Below are 15,686 nucleotides of genomic sequence, written 5' to 3'. Positions count from 1 at the left end.
GTTCTTTATTTAAACAAGATAAGAAAACCTAATATTTTGGTATCCTTTTAATTTTGGTTATGATAAAAAACATAATACTAAACAAACAAATTAAATATGTACGAACTAGACAAATCAAATTAAAGATAAAATAAATTAGAAATTCTATTTAAGGTGGAATTTGATTATTCAAACAATTATTTGAATAATTGTAGAAATCTTCATCCTAAAGACAAAACAAATTAAAAGTCCTATTTAAGGTGATTTAATTATTCAAACAAGTATCAAGATAGTTGTAGAAATTTTGATTATTTTTTTCTATAATTTAACGATTACGTTCTTGACACTTTGAAGTTGTTTTGATTTTTTTCGTTAACCTAATTGTCTGATTTTTATATGTGTTTTATGATATTTTGAGATTTTATCCTTCGCTTTTGTTTAAACTGGTTCATATATTATTATTGCCATAATTTATGTTTGCTAGGTTGTCACCTGATTCAACAAAACGCTACGAAACAAAAAAAAATTCAAGTAAGCTTCGAAGTTTTATTGTATTTAGAAAATAAAATAAAATAAAATATTTTAATATTTTGATTCGTAAGATGTACACGTTTACCTTCAGTTTAAATTCATTATATTTAAGTGTTTCTTTGATTTTTTTTTAAACCTAATTGTGTGACTTTTTGTGCATATTTTGTGGTATTTCGAGATTTTATACTTAATATTTTTAAATTGATTTATATTGTTTAATTATCATAATGTATGTTCATTAGATTGTGACCTTTAGAAGAATGTAGTGAGACCGAAATTTTCAAGTAAGATTCAAAATTTTGTTGTGTTTAGAACATATAATAAAATTTCAATTTTTTACTTTTGTTATTATAATTGGTTAGGAGTCGTGATAAAAGTGTTTTACTTTTTGGTATTATATTAATAAATTATTAATATTAAACATAAATAAATAAAGTATGAAGGTCCTTAGAAAGAACTTTTGTGAATCCTTAAAAGACTCTACAATAAATAAAATTGGTATTTTTTATTTTTCTCAAATTTTTGTTTAATTTTTCAATTTCAATTTATGTTATTATAATTAGTTATGAGCCATAATAAAAGTGTTTTCTTTTTTTTCTTTTGAATTATATTAATAGAGTATTAATCTTAATTATAAATTCATAAAGTTTGAAGGTCCTTAAAAAAATAGATAAAATTGTTATTTACTATTTTTATTTAATTTTTTATTTAATTATTTTATAATATTTCTCCTAAAATATGTAGAAAGAATTGTGATAAAATAACGACTCTTAAAGCATGAAAGATTAAGAATTTGTAAAATATATTATATTAAAGGGTAATTAATGTTCAGATGAAGTAGTTGATGCGAAAAAATTTTTGGAGACACGTTAGACGTAAAATAACTAAACTCATAAATAGAAATATAGAAAGACAAAATTAGAAGATAGTTTTTAAGGGAAGACGATTTCTTTTTCACTTTTAAAGTTGAAACACTGTTGTCTAAGGAATGGCTTTGTAGTACAATCAAACTTATGTGCATTGTACAACATAAATATGATTCTTTAGAATTATTTGTTTAATTAGATCTTAGTATTTTGCTATTTTGTTATTTCCTTTTTTTGTGATTACATGTCTCATACTTTTTTCCTTTTTGAGTTAAGGGTCTATGAAAAACAATATCTCTACCTCACAATATATCTATATCTATATCTATATCTATAATCTATAATATATTAAAAGTGTGAAGGCCTTTATAAAAGTGAATTGAACTTTTTGCCCTTCATTAAAAAAGTCCGCTTTAGACAAAACCATCTTTTACCCTTTTCCCTACAATTAAATTCTTCAAAATAAATATACTAATTTTTTCTACAATTAAATTCTTCCCAAATTTAATTTTGTTTGTACCTGGTTTCTTCAACCCAAAAAATACCCTAAATTTCCCTATAATTAATTTTTTTCAAATTTAGTTTTTCCCCCATTTTTTATATGTTTTTTCCCCTAACTAATTGTAAAACATACAATTTTTTTCCTACACCCTAAATTTCCCTATAATTAGCTTTTTCCAAATTTAACTTTTCCCCCATTTTTAAATATTTTTTCCCTAACTAATTGTAAAACATACCCGTTTTTTCCTACTATACTTTATTAAAACACCCTTTTTTTTAGTTAATCATATTTGGTTCCTACTTGGTTTCTTTCAACCCACAAACACCCTATATTTTCCTACAATTAAATTCTTTTCAAATTTAACTTTTTTCTACCATCTTTTCACTATTTTTTAATTTATTATTTAATTATTTTTATTATATTAACTAGACTTACTAAAATATATGGACTCCTAAAATATATGGTAGGAGAATTAATTAATATTTTTTTTTCTACTAGACTTCCTAAAATATATGGTAGAAGAATTAATTAATATTTTCCTTTCTACTGTTTAATTAGAAAAATACTCCTAAAATAGGACTCTATTAAGGAAATACTTCTATAAATATTGAGATGTACGTTAAACTAGAGAATAAGTCAGTTTGCCTATTGGAAGAATATCATTAAAGCTCATCTAACTTGATTCAATTGCATGTCTAGATTGATGGATGTTTGATTTTCTAACTCTCGACTTCTTCACTGTTTTTGTCAACATAATAGAATTCAACAGGTGTGTGTGTATGTGTGTTTATATATATATATATATATACATATATATATATATATGTATATATATATATCTTTTCGTTTGTCAAAATTTTTGCCCAGACAAGAATTAGTTGGATCAAAATCGAAACTTTGTGATCACTATTAGAATTTTTTTATAGTTTACAGGTCGTAGATGAATGTCAATTGCATCTTAAGAATTTCTTGTGTAAAGTTTAGGTTTAATTGTATTGTTTGGATATTTTTATTATCTTATTATTTTATTTTAATTTACAGATGCTAGATGAATGTGTGTCTGCTTTGAAATTTTTTTTAGGTAAAGGTTAAGTTTAATTGTATTATTGTAATATCTCTATTAGTTTATTATTTTGTGGTAGTTTACAATTCGTTGATGAATCTCGATCGGGTTTGAGAAATTTTTATGTGTAAAATTTAAGTTTAATTGTATTATTTTGATATCACTTTTATCATATTATTTTGTTGCAATTTACAGGTGATAGATAGATGTTAGTCAACTTTGAGAATTTTTTTTTTAATGTAAAGGTTAGGTTTAATTGTATGATTTTGATATCTCTATTATCGTATTATTTTGTTATTGTTTACAGTGGTAGATGAGTGTCAGACAACTTTGAGAAACTTTATGCGTGTAAAAATTTAATTTATTTGTATTATTTTGATGTCTTAAGATGGTAGATGAATGTTGATCGAATTTTAAAAATATTTTTGATAAAAATTAGGTTTAATAAATAAATTCCTCATCCTTACATGCTCAAAAGATATTAAATTTAATTACTATAGTCATCTTTATTATTTAAACTAATATCATATTTAATGTAATATTTGAACTCATTAAAGTGAGGTACACGCGCAAGGCGCGTACACCTAAACTAGTTATCTATAAAAATGAGAAGACTGATGAGGATGCCACTCATTGTATAGTACAAGGTGAATGAAATAAATAATTGCATTTGGAGTCTTGTGTCATAAGAAGATGACACCATAATTTAAAGATATGTTATACAGAATCATAATTAGACATACTATATATATTGTATGGAGCGAAATATTGGTCAATCAAAACCTCTCAAGTTCAGAAGTTAAAAGTTGTAAAATTGAGAATATTGCGATAGATATGTAGGTGTACTAGAATAGATAGGATAAGAAATGAGGATATGAGACAAGGTGAGAGTACCTTTGGTGGATGGCAAGATGCAAACATCAAGGCTGGGATAATTTGAGCATGTGAATAGGAGATGTAAGTATGCCTCAGTGCCGAGTCATGAGGATTGGCTATGTATAATTTCAGGAGAGGTAGAAGTAGACCGAAGAAGCATTGAGGATATATGATTGGATCAGACATGGATCAATTTCAACTTATTGAGGATATGATCTTAGATAAGAGATCGTGAAAGACAAGGATTAGGATTAGATGCTTGGTAGCAGTGAATTGTCTTGTTATCCACATACTAATAGTTGTAATATTGCTCATATGTAGTTTCTTGTGCTTGAGTCTCTGTAACGATATGTTTTTTTTTTGTATTTTAAATATTATATTATTTTATTGTAGTTACTGTTGTGTTATTATCTGTTATTCTTATTACTATCTATTATTTTTTATACTTCTTTTTCTAGATTACTTTTTCTTCAATCAAAAATTTATTGAAAATAATTTTTCTACCTCTAAAATAAGGGATAAATTTTCATACACTTTACTCTCTTCAGAAACCATTTTATGGGCTATACTTGATGTGTTGTTTATCTATATTTATTCTCAATTGACACAAAGAAAATTTTTGCCAAAAGATAATTACTACATATTTAGCCAAATTTTAAATCTAAACCTAACCAGATTTCCTTTCTGGTGTAAAATAATCATTTCATGAATAAAAGGATGAAACAGATGTCATTAATGGAACCCTTTTACGGGCATGGGTCAATGTGGCCTAATTGACAACTGTTCCGCTCCTTTTCTGTTACCAAACTCTTTTTTTTTGTCTTAATATTGGAAAAATGTTTTTTTATTCTTTTTGCAATTCAGGTTTAAATAATACACAATATTTTAACATGTTATTAATTTATAATGTGATATTTTATGCATTTCTATGTCAAACTCTATATGATTTAGAGGATTGTGGATGCATGATAATTAGGTACAGCCGTATTGGATAAAATCCAGAAGTTAAATTTACTCTGATCTAATCTCTTTTTGTCCCTATCGGGTACGAACCGTATTGGATAAAATCAGAAGTTAAATTTACTCTGATCTAATCTCTTTTTGTCCCTATCGGGTATGAATTGAAAATATTGCGATAGATATGTAAGTGTACTAGAATAGATACGATAAGAAATGAGGATATGAGACAAGGTGAGAGTACCTTTGATGGATGGTAAGATGCAAAAATTAAGGCTGGAATAATTTGAGCATGTGAATCGGATATGTAAGAATGCCTCAGTGTCGAGTCATGAGGATTGGCTATGTATAATTTCAGGAGAGGTAGAGATAGACCGAAGAAGCATTGAGGATATATGATTAGATCAGACATGGATCAATTTCAACTTATTGAGGATATGATCTTAGATAAGAGATCGTGGAAGACAAGGATTAGGATTAGATGCTTGGTAGCGGTGCATTGTCTTGTTATCCACATACTAGTAGTTGTAATATTGCTCATATGTAGTTTCTTGTGCTTTAGTTTCTGTAACGATATGTTTTTTTTTTGTACTTTAAATATTATATTATTTTATTATAGTCACTGTTGTGTTATTATATGTTATTCTTATTACTATCTGTTATTTTTATACTTCTTTTTCTAGATTATTTTTCTTCAATAGAGAATTTATTGAAAATAATTTTTCTACCTCTAAAATAAGGGATAAATTTTCATACACTTAACTCTCTTCAAAAACCATTTTATGAGCTATACTGGATGTGTTGTTCATCTATATTTAGTCTCAATTGACACATGAAAATTTTTGCCAAAAGATAATTAATACATATTTAGCCAAATTTTAAATCTAAACCTAACCAGATTTCCTTTCTGGTGTAAATAATCATTGGCCAAAGATATCGATAGACACTCAAATTTGTTGTCAAAATTTACTTAGACACTTAAACTAAGGCCTGTTCTTATCAGACCCCTAAACCCCCCACATTTTGTTTCAATTGGGCCTTTTTTTCCCTATCAGCAAAAATCTCAAAGTGTGTGTTGCACACACACGATGACGTGGCAAAATGAGCTAATTGGAAGCTGACACATGGCATTGTGGGTCCAATAATTATTAAAAATTAATTATAATTTTTTTTAAAAAGTATATAAAAATTGCATTGAGGAAATTATTTAAAAATAATTCTAAAATTATTTAAAAAATAAAAATAAAAAACTGATTAAAAAAAATTATAAATTTCTTTTAAAAATGAAATAAATTATTTTTTTAAAAAATTAATTATTAAAAAAAATTATAAATTTTTTTTTAAAATGTAAATGAAAAATGACATTGAGGATATAAATTATGAAAAATAATTATAAAATTATTTAAAAATAAAAATAAATAACTGATTATTTAAAACAACTATAAACCTTTTGAAAAAATTAAATAAATTAATAAAAAAGTATTTAAAAAATAAAAAATTAATTATTAAAAAAAATTATAAAAATTTTTGAAAAATAAAATTAAGAAATGGCATTGAGGATCCAAATTATGAAAAAATAATTATAAAATTATTTAAAAAATAAAAATAAAACATGATTATTTAAAAGAAATTTTAAAATTTTTAAAAATAAAAATAAAAAATTTCATTGAGGATCCAAATTATTAAAAAATAATTATATAATTATTTATGAATAAAAAAAAAACTAAATATTTAAAAGAAATTATAAAAATTTTTAAAAGATGAAAATAAAACTCCCCCACCTACCCCCAGCCGCCCCTCCCCCCAGCGTTCATCTGCTTCCCTTCCCCCCACCCTTCAGTGTTAATCGTCTTCCCCTGCCCCCGATGTTTCTCTTCTTTTCCATGAAATAATTTTATAATTTCTCAAATTTTACACTAACACACAGCACAACAAAAACATATTCACATCACAAGAAAAAACCTTAATTTTCTTCTTAACTTGATAATTAGTTTCCACCATATTCATATCAATAAAATAGCAGTAATGGGGCGGGCTGGGGTACTATGAAACGATGAAGACGCGTAGTGGGGTGGGGATACGAAACGATGAATAATATGTTGAAAATTCAACAATTTAAATGTAGCAAACTTTTATTTTTTTCGGCAAACTTTCATTTTTTTCCTGCACTCTAATGGAGGAAAAGAATAAGAATAACAACAAAATTTTTTTATATCAAATTCAAAAGTAAGAATAAGAAAGGAGAAAAAGTAAAAAAAATGGTATGAGAGTTAAGTTTAGCAAAAAAAATAAAAATAAAGAATCAAGAAGAGAGTGGAGAAGGAGATGAAATGGAGAGAAAAAATATGAGGCAAGGGGTGTCGGATGGGGTGGGAGGTTTTGTGGCGAGGCTTTTTTTTTTTTTTTTAAATTTTGTTTTATTAAAAAAATATTGGGGATCTTCTAATGCTTATTGTTTTATTAAAAAGTTTTTTGGGGCCTTTAGTGTTTAAAAAAAAATTGTTATTAAAAAAATTTTGGGGCCCTCAATGTCACTTGACATCTTTTTATTCGTAAATTAGTAAAAAAATGCTCCTCACATGTTTTTCATGATGGCACTGTACGTACAGTGTCACATAGGTAAGAAGGATTCAATTGGAATAAAATATGAGGAGTTTAGAGGTCTGATATGAACAGACCTTAGTTTAAATGTCTAAGTGAATTTTGACAACAAGTTTGAGTCACTATGCCTTTGGCTATAAGCATTTCACGAACAAAAGGATGAAACAGATGTCATTAATTGAACCCTTTTAGGGGCATGCGTCAATTCGGCCTAATTGGCAACTGTTCCGTTCCTTTTCTATTACCAAACTCTTTTTTTTTTTTTTTGTCTTAATATTGGTAAAATGTTTTTTTATTCTTTTGGCAATTCAAGTTTAAATAATACACAATATTTTAACATGCTATTAATTTATAAGGTGATATTTTATTCATTTCTATGTCAAACTCTATATGATTTAGAGTATTGTGGATGCATGATAATTAGGTACAGCCGTATTGGATAAAAACCAGAAATTAAATTTACTCTAATCTAATCTCTTTTTGTCCCTATCGGATATATTGTTGTGTAGGAGCATTGATTATTCATATGCTTACTCTATTAATGATAATTTCCCAGAAAGTTATATATTTGTAAAATTTTATAACTATTTAAATTGTTTGACTATTGTCATTGTATTAGTAAAATCACTCAATCAATTCAAATAATATTTTCGATAAATATTGCTGATGTGGAAATTTTTAGAGCCAAACTTTTAAAAGTTAACCATTAAATTAACACGTTCCACTCATCAATTTATTTCAAGTTTGAAGTGTCAACTAATTAGGTCGTGCACTTTATCTACGTTTAAAGGCATTACATTAATATCTTTATATAGATCTACTTACATTCAGTTTCAGATAATAAAAGTTCATTTAATTATTTTTGGGGTCAAACTCATTTTTCCTCCCCAATTTGGCCTTAAAAATCAAACCCCTACTTTTTAAAATTTCTATTTTACCCTTTATCATCATTTTTTAATTCTTTTTTTTTAACTTCTTTAAAATCATCATATTTTCATTTTTAAAAAAAAATCATATAACAAAATTTTCATAAAAACATAAGCATTATTCATATAACAAAATTTTTATAAAAACATAAACATTATCTTCTAGGAAAAAAAAATAAGAAATACTAATTAAGTATATAAGCTAATGATGATCTTTATGAAGTAAATTAGCATAATAAGAAAATTAATTTTATTAATAATAATCAAAACTATAATATTTATTTTACAAGTGAAAATAATAAGTAATACTAATTTTATAAATATATTTCAATGCAGAAAATACAAACAATAAATGAAAGAGATAAACCTCTAGTACCACCTCGAACTATGGTCAAAGTTGTTACGGCACACTCCAACTTCACGGGGTCCTATTACCCCTTAAACTAAATTTTAGCGTATTACATAAAATGGAGCCCACATCAAAGATGTCACGTCATCTAAAATAATTGACAAAAGGTATCACGTTAGCTAAAAAGATTGACAAAAATACGCTAAAATTTAGTTTAAGGGGTAATAGGACCCCCGTGAAGTTGACCTGTGTCGTAGCAAATTTGGTCATAGATTGAGAAACTAGATGTTTTTCTCGAATAAAAATAAGGTCAAATTTTAAAGATTATATTTATTTATATAAATTATAAAATATTTAATACTCTATTAATGACAATCACAACTTATTTACTGATATAGACAATAGATAATATCGTTTCTTATAACTTGATCCTCATACTAAAAATAAATATTTTAATTTATCTGCTCAATTTGTGAAACTAAGAGAATTGTATTACATTTTTTTCCTACTATTTACTGTTAAATAACTATATAAAGTAACAGTATAGACAAATTTAAAGTTTCAAATTATCATTAATAAAATTAATTTAGCAAAATATACCTCTAAGTAAAATTTTCTTAAGGATTGTGTTATATCAATAAAAAGTTAAGTAATACGAGACAAATTTAGTAAGAGAGTGATAAAAAACAAAAATATACGCACATGCATGTACATACATATGTATATATACACACTTAGGGGTGGGTGGTTTGGAAACATGTTATTTCGGGATTAGTTATTACAAAATAAGTTGTACTAACATGTATGTGTGATAACTTATCTCATCACTATGATATAAATGGTGCGACAAATAATTTTGAGACTACATAATACATCTAATTAAACGCAGGATAAGTAATCATGAACTTTATCTCTGAATTACTATAATTATACCTCACATGAAACGACTCTTTAATACATATAATACTAAAATAACGATCTTAAAAAATAACATTGAATTTTGTGATAAATTTTTAAAAAGTATTAATTTGCTTATAAAATTAATAAACTTAAATAAAATGCTACAAATATCCATGTTAAAAAAATATTCATTACATATAATATAAAAAGATATTACATAAATATAAAATTAAAATTATAAGAACAAAATGGACATTGCATGGGATAAAGGGGGAAGTATGATTATTGTTGTTGAGGGAGAGTTTGATTTTTTAATCAAAGTTGGGGGTGAAAATGATTTTCACCAGTCAGTGGCCTAGCTATGTGTAGCGAAGGATGGTCAGTCGAACATCCTTAATCAAAAAATTATATTATGTATAAATAAAAAATTATACAAAGTATAGAAGTCATATTTTTCATATGTATATATTAAACTTTAAACACCCTTAACAAAATTAGTTGAAAAATATGTTTCATGAACACAAATTATACAAAGAAGAGCATAAGATGAAGGGTTAATTCGAAAATAGGATTTAAAGCTTGAAACACGTGCGAAATGCTTTTTAAAAAATAATATTTGTTTCCTCTCTCCTCTGCGAAATTGCTATGAGATTATATGCAAATAGTTTTAGTAGATCTGACAAGCCTATGAAATTCTACACTTACTAAACTTGATCTTTTGGGAGAAGAAAAATTTTTATTGGAAAAAATTGTAAACATCATTTCTCTGTAAAAGCTTTTCTAAAACATACGTTAGAAAATAAGTAGTTGGGGTTTAAATAAAATTGTTGGAAATCAAATAATGAAAGGACACAACCTTTCGCTAAATGACACCTCTTATAAAAATACTTATAATTAATAATTTAATTTAAACAAAATCTAATAAAATTTCTGACTTCACTACTGATCGGAGTTTATATAAATATTAAGGAGAACTTTTCCTTTTATTTTGTTTGTGTACTGTGTCAAATTGTTCAGCATTGGGTTATAAAGTTTGAAATCCACCTTAGAGTTGAATTTTAAATTGGAAAAAGTATTTCAAATGTAACACTCAGGACTTTCTTTACTCTTAAAAAGTGTATGAAATGACCCGGTAAGACCCCAATATTGAAGATAAATCACTTAAGATGGGTTTAAATGTGTTGGGGACATTTTTAGCTTAGAAAAGACCTGTGTGTCATGAAATGGGCACCTCGCAGAAGCACTGCGCCACAAAGGCCACCGCAATAAGCTACTAACTCGGGTTCGCGGTAGGGCTCGGCCCACGAACCTTCATGTTCGCAATGGGGTTGCCCCACGAACCTTAAGATTCACGATGGAGTCGCCCTAGGAACCTTCAGGTTCGCAATGGGGGTCGCACCACGAACCCCTTCCGTTCTTCATCGATAGTTCTCCCTTTTTATTATATTGTACATCCTTAAGTCGTTCTCAATCCCTTATGTACGTTTATAGGGTCCTAAAAATGATTATACATCACAAGAAACCCCCAAATCATCATTCAACTAGCAAGAGAGGAGAAAACTACCTAGGGTTTAAAATTTATAAGTCCAAGGGTAAATTGATACTACGTTATCTCCATTTCAAGGTATGTAGAATTATTCTAACACTCATGGGCTGAATTATGATTTTTTTATGAATTTTAAAGTGCATTTATGTATATAAATATGTTATGAATTTTGAGGATTGATTTAAGAGCATGGTTTATAAAATTTACTCTTTTATGATGAAATCTATTGGTTTTCATATGTTATGGACTGTTCACTCAAATTGATTGATAAGTATGAATTACAAAACCCTTTTTCTGATGACATTATGTATTAACTATGGGTTCTCTATAAACTTTAGATTTCTAATCAGGTGCATGTATTATGGATTTCAGGATGGTAATGAGAGCATGAATTATAACTCTCCTTTTTTAAATTATGAGATTTATTTACTGACTAACATTGAGGGTTGTTTAATGAATGATGATAAGATTAGTTTTAAATGTTCCCCGATCAATTATGCATATTATTTCATGTATTTTAAAAGGGGTGTTTCTTGTTTCTAAATGTTCTTTTATTCGAATGAAGAAATGTACGTGATTTATAAAAGAGATGACCACCCCATGTCAAATTCTTGAAAGGATAATGTGTTTGAATAAGTTTTCATGTGCTTTTGCAATAAGAACTCTCATGTGGTGTTTAAATCTTTTGGTGGTCATTTACATGCTTTTAAATAAAGGGCTATGAAAATGATAAGATATGATATGACTTGCAAGTCTAGGTATGGTGATACCTAATAAGGAATGCCCTTAACATGAAAAGAACAAATGTTTATAAGCATGAAGCATGATTTTAAAAGGCTAAAAGTTGAGTTTAAAGGGAGCTAGATGGCTACCCGAAGTAAGAATGAGTGGAAGGGCTCATTGCTAGAAACCGTATTTTATCGACGTGGGTATTATGATATGTTATCCTGAAAGGGGGATAACTTAGGTGTCCTGAAAGTGGATGTCTACGGTATGCTTGAAAGGGGGTATACCACTATGTAGAACTCCAATCCTTGTGGCGAACTTGAATTTGGGGCTTGGCCAATGAGCTAATGGTGAACCTATATAGCCCGTGGTGTGATAGACTTGTAGGGTGTGTCATCTGGCTCAAAATTAAAGTGAAGAGTTATGTCAATGCGTTACAAGAATGATTTTAAGCTCGAATAATGCCATATATTTTTATCTCTATTATGTTGAATCATTTTCATAATGTTTATGATTATTTTAATGAACTATATATGTGGTTTTTAAATTGTTCTACATACTGATACATTTCAAGTATTTACCATCCTCGGGTGGCTGCATTGTCTCATAATGAAGGTTACGAGGAATAGTCACGTGGTCCAGTGCAAATATAAACTTTATTTAGAATTCAGAGTTGGTGAGCCTCCATTATTTCGAAGGACATTTCTTCATATGTTAGTTTCTTTCATGGTTTGGTCGGGGGCCTTGTCCCGGATAGACAGAATAGTGTTCAGTAAAGGCTTCGTAGGTTGGATGAGGTTTTGTGTTTCAATATGACTTGATGTATTAAACTTGATTATGAGACTCTTCCTATAGTTTGGCAATCTTCTGATTTATATGTATGAATTATGCTTATGGTAGTATACTAAAAGGTCTCTTGGACCTTCGTGATTCGGGATGACCGTCTCAGTCAGGACCTCAGCTTGGGTTGTGAAAAGCTTGGTATCAAAGCTAGGTTCAGGGTCCCAGGGTGTCTACAAAGCTGCGTCGAGTAGAGTCCTTTTAATGGGTATGTAGCGTTCCACACTTATAAGAAGGAAGCTATGAGACATTTAGAAATGTTTCTTTTTTCTTCATGTTCTATTTTGTGCCATAGGGTCTTAATGTTTCCCAAATCATGACTTTCCATATTTCACGTCATGCCTTCCCATAGATCCAATGGTCATAACACCTCAGTTGGGGCCTCCGTTCCTATTGGAACAAATGCTGAAGAGGTACGCCCTACTCATGGGACGTAGACATATTACAGAACCCATACTCCAGAATTCACCAATCCTCCAGGGGTTCCACCAGTCCCAACTAGCCCTCTTCGAGCTTCTCAATCCATAGAGAGAGGTCTTGAATACTGAGTTTCGTTAGTCTGTCCATATGCTTACTCAGTTGGCGGAATCACAGTCTTGTCAGATTGAAAATGTGAGTTATATCACTGGTTCTTCTGAAACCACTCAGGTTGGTCAATTCATGATACTAAATCCGCCCATATTTACGGGTACCAAGGTTGAGGAGAATCCTCAAGTGTTTATTAATGAAATGGAGAAAATATTTAGGGTCATGCATGCTAGTGATACAGAGGGAGTGGAGTTTTCTACCTATTAGTTGAAAGAGGTGGCTTACCAGTGGTATGATGAGTGAGAAGAGTTGAGAGGTAAGGATGCTGAACCTGCAGTATGGAAAGAGTTTTCAGAGGCTTTTCTGGATTATTTCATTCCTCAGGAATTAAGGGAAGCTAAGACTGAGAAATTTGTTAATAATACTATGACATTTGTCATTTTTTTTATTTAAATTAATTATTTGAAATCGGGAAAGATGAGTGTCAAGGAATATGCATTGAAATTCACCTAGCTGTCCTATTAAGCCCCAGTGTTGGTGTCACGATCCGAACCCAGTCTTGGCCGTGACGGGTATCTCAAGTCCATCGAGGATAGGAGGCCACTCCTGTTTCCTAGCCAAATAGAACACGGCATACCTGGCCGCAAATGAATTCCAAACATATAACAAGATAGAATAATCAATAATAAGAATGTACGAAGAATTCACAATACCAAATTCCAATCCACAGTACTCCACAAAGCCTCTATTCAAAATCAATATTCATCTAAGTTGAGACATACCCTTGATGATAGCCACAAAAAGGGAAAACAACTTAACAGTCTATGACATAACTAGACCAAGAAGTAAAGGGCCTTTCGGAAGAAGAAGGCTCACTACTTCAAGCTGACTATCAAACAACTCTGAGATCACCTATCACTGTGCAGGAAAAGTAGAAGGGTTTTCAAACCCTGCATCATGTGGGGATACAACATCCTGGGATAGTTAGTGGGGTAAGCACTAGCATATAACTCAAGGAAGGGATAAAATAAAGCCAAGTTAAAATTCGATTCAAAACCATACATACATCATCATATACATACATAAATAACATGTCGGGATAGAAAACGAGGTTTAGCATGATAGTAAAATATTATCCTGGACTATGTAGCTCAACCATCATTAACTAACACCACGGGCTATATAAATTTAGTTCTCCCTGCTGAAAGAGGCCTAGTACGTGTTAGACACATGAACGGAATATTTCAAGGAAGACCAGGAATTGTCCCGACCCCACATTAATCCTGGATACAAAATATATCAATAGTGTGAACCATGCACACGGTTATCAAGACCAACCCTTACATTGGCAAACATAATTTTCTAGTATCAGTCCTCTGGGACTCATACCTTAATGACTTAGCTACATAATCCCCATTAATCCTAACTAAAACAAGTTTCACATAAACCATTCATTAACCAAGGGATTATACATTAAGGCACACCACAAGTATCATCATACCATTTCGCTTCCAAGCTCATAATTATAACATTATAATTCCATTAACTTAGGGGAATCCCTCTACTTCTTTGTTCATTAAATCAAGTTGGAGAAATGCCTCGACCTCGTTTAGTTTATCAAATCAACTCGGGGGAATGCCTTAACTCCCTTTGTTCATTATAACAAGTTTAAGAGTGAAAACATGGCCAACAAGGCCTTTAAGAATCGTTTCTTTGTTTAACCATTTATGTAATGCAATATTATAGGTGAGTAAGGCAAACCAAGTGACAATTCCATAATTCAAATCTATTTACACAAAGGTTAAGGGAACACAATTATTCAAAATCAATTCCAAGTTCAAAATATCAAATTGGGGGAATGCCTCGACCCCGACTCTAATTCCCATACCCATAACCCATGCACCCCATTGGTTTAAAAAACATTCAATTCAAAGTATGAACAACTCATAAAAATCATGGGAAAATAATTCAAGGATCAACTATTCCAAAACCCTTAACCCGTATTAAAATCTACATTCAAATCCATACAAATAAACCATTTAAAACACATGTTTTTCATAAAATAAGATTTGGGAAAAGGTAACATGCCTGAATGTAATTACCCTTGGGAGCTCTAATTGACCAATCTTGAGAAACCCTAGCTTGTTCTTGCTTTGGGGAATTGAGAAAGTTTAAGAGTGTATTTGATGTGATAAAGAATGAGAAATAACCCCTTCTTGGTGTTTTATGGACGTGGGGTATAAGTAGGGGAAAAAGAGAAATGATAAGAATTCCCTTAAAAAGACTGAAAATTGGTTGCCCAGTCGCTATGGGTGATATGATGACTCATAACAATTAGCTACGGGTCGTTCTGTAGACTTGTAGTTTGGACAGTATCATGGGGCATGCACATAGGTCTGACTACAAGTCATAACCTACCACTCATACTCAAACCTTACAACTCATATGGTCTAGTTGTTGTCAAAGCAGAAATATTTGGGCACCATACTGGTTAGG

The sequence above is a fragment of the Capsicum annuum genome, chromosome 9, assembly GCF_002878395.1.
Source record: "Capsicum annuum cultivar UCD-10X-F1 chromosome 9, UCD10Xv1.1, whole genome shotgun sequence".
NCBI lineage: Eukaryota > Viridiplantae > Streptophyta > Magnoliopsida > Solanales > Solanaceae > Capsicum > Capsicum annuum.
The sequence above is the reverse complement of the archived record's forward strand: the minus strand, read 5'-3'. Positions refer to the sequence as shown.